The sequence below is a fragment of the Oratosquilla oratoria genome, chromosome 1, assembly GCF_046742065.1.
Source record: "Oratosquilla oratoria isolate Oo_2021 chromosome 1, ASM4674206v1, whole genome shotgun sequence".
Lineage (NCBI taxonomy): Eukaryota > Metazoa > Arthropoda > Malacostraca > Stomatopoda > Squillidae > Oratosquilla > Oratosquilla oratoria.
This window is the reverse complement of record NC_134777.1, coordinates 8,218,403-8,223,402: the sequence shown is the minus strand read 5'-3', so window position 1 is coordinate 8,223,402 and position 5,000 is coordinate 8,218,403. Positions and strand designations below refer to the sequence as shown.

Below are 5,000 nucleotides of genomic sequence, written 5' to 3'. Positions count from 1 at the left end.
TGAAAATAAACAACACTAAAGGTCTACTACGTCTTCGGCGACAACCCTGTCTTGTGACTCCGTCGCCTGGAAATCAGGTTGGAGGAGACCCCTTCGACGCCAATACCACTACTACTACAAACATCACCACCATCACTACCGCCAGGAAAAAGCTGGAGCAAATAGGAAAGGCACGAGCAGCAGCAAATGCAGCAACAAGTACAGCTGTGCCAACAAGAACAAGGAGGACAACGGGAGGAGGACGATGAAGAGGAAGAGAAGGAAAACGAGGAAAAGGCGAAAGAGGAGGAGGGGTAGCATGAGAAGTATTCACACAAACACAATTAAGACTAACACGATCCAGTAACAGCTGAAGCACAAGAACACCCTCTGGTTAGCACTAACATCACTGAAAATAAACAACACTAAAGGTCTACTACGTCTTCGCGACAACCCTGTCTTGTGACTCCGTCGCCTGGAAATCTGGTTGGAGGAGACCCCTTCGACGCCAATACCACTACTACTACAAACATCACCACCATCACGACCGCCAGGAAAAAGCTGGAGCAAATAGGAAAGGCACGAACAGCAGCAAAAGCAGCAACAAAGTACAGCTGTGCCAACAAGAACAAGGAGGACAACGGGGAGGAGGACGATGAAGAGGAAGAGAAGGAAAACGAGGAAAAGGCGAAAGAGGAGGAGGGGTAGCATGAGAAGTATTCACACAAACACAATTAAGACTAACACGACCCAGTAATAGCTGAAGTCAGCACAAGAACACCCTCTGGTTAGCACTAACATCACTGAAAATAAACAACACTAAAGGTCTACTACGTCTTCGGCGACAACCCTGTCTTGTGACTCCGTCGCCTGGAAATCAGGTTGGAGGAGACCCCTTCGACGCCAATACCACTACTACTACAAACATCACCACCATCACGACCGCCAGGAAAAAGCTGGAGCAAATAGGAAAGGCATGAGCAGCAGCAAATGCAGCAACAAGTACAGCTGTGCCAACAAGAACAAGGAGGACAACGGGAGGAGGATGAAGAGGAAGAGAAGGAAAACGAGGAAAAGGTGAAAGAGGAGGAGGGGTAGCATGAGAAGTATTCACACAAACACAATTAAGACTAACACGATCCAGTAACAGCTGAAGCACAAGAACACCCTCTGGTTAGCACTAACATCACTGAAATAAACAACACTAAAGGTCTACTACGTCTTCGGCGACAACCCTGTCTTGTGACTCCGTCGCCTGGAAATCAGGTTGGAGGAGACCCCTTCGACGCCAATACCACTACTACTACAAACATCACCACCATCACGACCGCCAGGAAAAAGCTGGAGCAAATAGGAAAGGCATGAGCAGCAGCAAATGCAGCAACAAGTACAGCTGTGCCAACAAGAACAAGGAGGACAACGGGAGGAGGATGAAGAGGAAGAGAAGGAAAACGAGGAAAAGGTGAAAGAGGAGGAGGGGTAGCATGAGAAGTATTCACACAAACACAATTGAGACTAACACGATCCAGTAACAGCTGAAGTAAGCACAAGAACACCCTCTGGTTAGCACTAACATCACTGAAAATAAACAACACTAAAGGTCTACTACGTCTTCGGCGACAACACTGTTTTGAGACTCCGTCGCCTGGAAATCTGGTTGGAGGAGACCCCTTCGACGCCAATACCACTACTACTACAAACATCACCACCATCACTACCGCCAGGAAAAAGCTGGAGCAAATAGGAAAGGCACGAGCAGCAGCAAATGCAGCAACAAGTACAGCTGTGCCAACAAGAACAAGGAGGACAACGGGAGGAGGACGATGAAGAGGAAGAGAAGGAAAACGAGGAAAAGGCGAAAGAGGAGGAGGGGTAGCATGAGAAGAATCAGGAGGAGGCGCAGGCAGGAGGAGGAGATGGGGGAGGAGGAGGAGGAGGAGGAGGAGGAGGAGGAGGAGGAGGAGGAGGAGGAGGAGGAGGAGGGGAAGGTGGAGACGGACCCTTCGCGTCCCGACAGCGTGGCGCCGCGCCGTGTCTTTCGGCTACCTGCAAAAAGTACCTTGGCTCTGTCGCCTCCCGCAGTTTAAACCGTCGCCGCAGCAGCAGGGGAGGACCAAATCTCCTCGCAGAAGGCCAGAAGGACCACCGAAGGGAATACTGTCCTCCTTAGGAAAGGCGGAGAAGAGCTGAGAAAGAGATAGAGGAAAAAAACGGGGCGATTGGGAGGATGCGTAGTTGGCACTGTTGTAGTGTAAATAAGTGGAACAAAGAGAGGACACGAAGGAGAATCAGGCGAAGGAGAAAGAAGGGACGGAAGAGAATCAGGTAGAAGTGGAGAAGGAAACGGAGAAGGAGCAACAGAAAAATGACCATGACGAGGAGGAGGAAGAGGACGAAGAGGAGGAGGAGGAGGAGGAGGAGGAGGAGGAGGAGGAGGAGGAGGAGGAGGAGGAGGAGGAGGAGGAGGAGGAAGAGGAGGAGGAAGAACCATATCATAACGCAAGGAAACGGAGGTGGAGCAACAGAAAAATGACCAAGACGAGGAGGAGGAAGAGGAAGAGGACGAGGATGAGGAGGAGGAAGAGGACGAGGAGGAGGAAGAGGAGGAGGAGGAGCCATATCATAACGCACAAATGAAAGTCCACATGGGTGGGCACACCAGACTTCTTCATACATCCTCTTTTCTCTACCAGCACCCCCTCCCCCTTACTTTCACCCACCCAACCTCCTCCCTTCGTCGTCAGGCCTAACGCTCCCTTGGGAGAACCTTTTCCGAACGTCTCTAGTTCTTAAGAACATTTTCCAAAGCAGCTCTGGGGCGAAGAAGGAGAGGGAAGTTCGCCATGATGGAGTGTTTAGTATTCAGGTCGGTGAATTGTGTACTCCTTCTTCAGGAAGTTCTTAAGAACATTTTCCAAAGCAGCTCTGGGGCGAAGAAGGAGAGGGAAGTCCGCCATTTTGGCGTGTTTGGTATCCAGGTCGGCGAATCGTGTACTCCTTCTTCAGGAAGTTCCTGAAGGCGTCGCCTTCATAAGACTTTAATATAGCATGCCCAGTCGTCCTTCTAATACGACCTACACCCGGATCTGAGGTTTCCACTTTTTGAACTGTCCTGAATCTGGTATCTACCGGAGAAAAATAAATCAAACGGGATAGAACTTATTCAGCGGTTCTTGAAAAATCAATCTTTTCCAATACTCGCCTCGTTTGAAAGTTTTTGAAAGACTTTCCTCCCACCTTTTAAGAAATGGAACTGAATAATTAGTCTCTTCGTCAATGATGTGGAACCAAGGGATGAATAGAACTTATTCAGCGGTTCTTGAAAAATCAATCTTTTCCAATACTCGCCTCGTTTGAAAGTTTTTGAAAGACTTTCCTCCCACCTTTTAAGAAATGGAACTGAATAATTAGTCTCTTCGTCAATGATGTGGAACCAAGGGATGAATGGAATCAGGGAGCCATCACCACATAAGAACGAGCTAACAAACATTGAATTCGACTTCTTGTTAAATGACGGTTCTTTCGTTCGGCCGAATAAAATCGTCTGACGACAGGTGTATTACTGTAGATATGGGGCGACCCGCTCTCACACGGGTTAAGAAAGTAGAAAAACTAACAAAACCATGAAAAAAAATAAATGAGCTTCACAACCTAACCAGTTGTGTAGGTGGGTTTTTAAGACGGCTGTTATTACTCTCTAACACAGAGCTTCGGTTAAAACAGTTCCATCTGTGTAAAGAGGAGAAAAAAAATCCCAATGTTACGCAAACATGAGCTCTGGGATTACGAGGTGAGCAAAACAGTCCCCAACAGCTTCAAGATGAATAGCCGCGTTGACTCCACAACCAAGAACAGAAGGTTAAACTTCCAAGCCGAGGACATACAGGCCAGATAGCAGACTGAACAGACATACAGGAGTCTGGTAGGTGCTGGGAGGTGAGGGGAAGGGGTGGGGGAGGGGAGGGGAGGGGGAGGGGAGGGGAGGGGGGTCACTATGGTAACCCTGACACTTGGCCCTGTGACACTCCGCCCTTAGGGACCTCCACAGCTTCAGGATCCGGGAAGGTCCCAGAAGGCGCGCCATCGCGAACTCAAGTACATTCTCCCACAACAGTTCTATCATCAGTTCTAAATATTTATATCTAAACCAGTGCTTCTCAACGTGGGGCGTTTGCCCCACAGGTGGGCAATTTCAGTTTTTCAGGTGGGCAATATGATTTTTAAGATGGGCAATTGAGGGCAACTGAAGAAGTCTGGGTCAAAAAAATTATTTCTATTTTATTCCATTTGTTTTGTTTTTTATTTTTCATTGATGCCTTGTTCTTTTGAAATGGTTTTAAACCAAGGTTTGCTTTTTCAGCTGAAGGGGAGTTTATTTTTCAAATTATGAGAATTGTATATAACCACATGGTGGACATCAGGATCTTAAAGATGATTAGGTGAGGGCATGGCCAAGAAGAGGCAGAGAACAAATGACCTAAACCTATATTCTCAGTTCCTTTCATGTTATATCTATTAAGGAAATTATATTCTCTATTGACTAATGTACCCCAAACCATGCAAAATACTTAGATGATGTTGAATTTTATCAATAATATTTAGAAGGGGGGACAGGACTATAGATGAGATTGTATATCCATACCCAAACATACACACATGCAAACACACACACTTGCGCGCGCACACACACAATAACCTTCGTACAAATGTTTCATAGCCTTTTTGGGCGTGTACAATTTCAAGACTTACGCAAGATATATTATACACCTCCATAATAGCAAAAACACACGCATGATGCATGTGAATATATATATATATATATATATATATATATATATATATATATATAATATATATATATATATATATATATATATATATGTAGAGACATTGGGACAAATTATGGGAAAGGTGCGGAGGGGGAAACACGGGTCTTTATCTGATTATACAATAGCTTCTTCAGAGGTGGGCAATTTCAGTTTTTCTGAAGAAGCTATTGTAAGAGAAACCAGGTAGAGGAA

General features: G+C 46.2%; 1 protein-coding gene across 2 annotated transcripts in view; it reads right to left on the bottom strand.

Moving 5' to 3' along the window:
* LOC143032006 (mitogen-activated protein kinase kinase kinase 1-like) overlaps positions 1–5,000 on the bottom strand; it is a 232,513-nt gene that overhangs the window by 77,792 nt on the left and 149,721 nt on the right. The gene's annotated exons all lie outside the window — the stretch shown is intronic.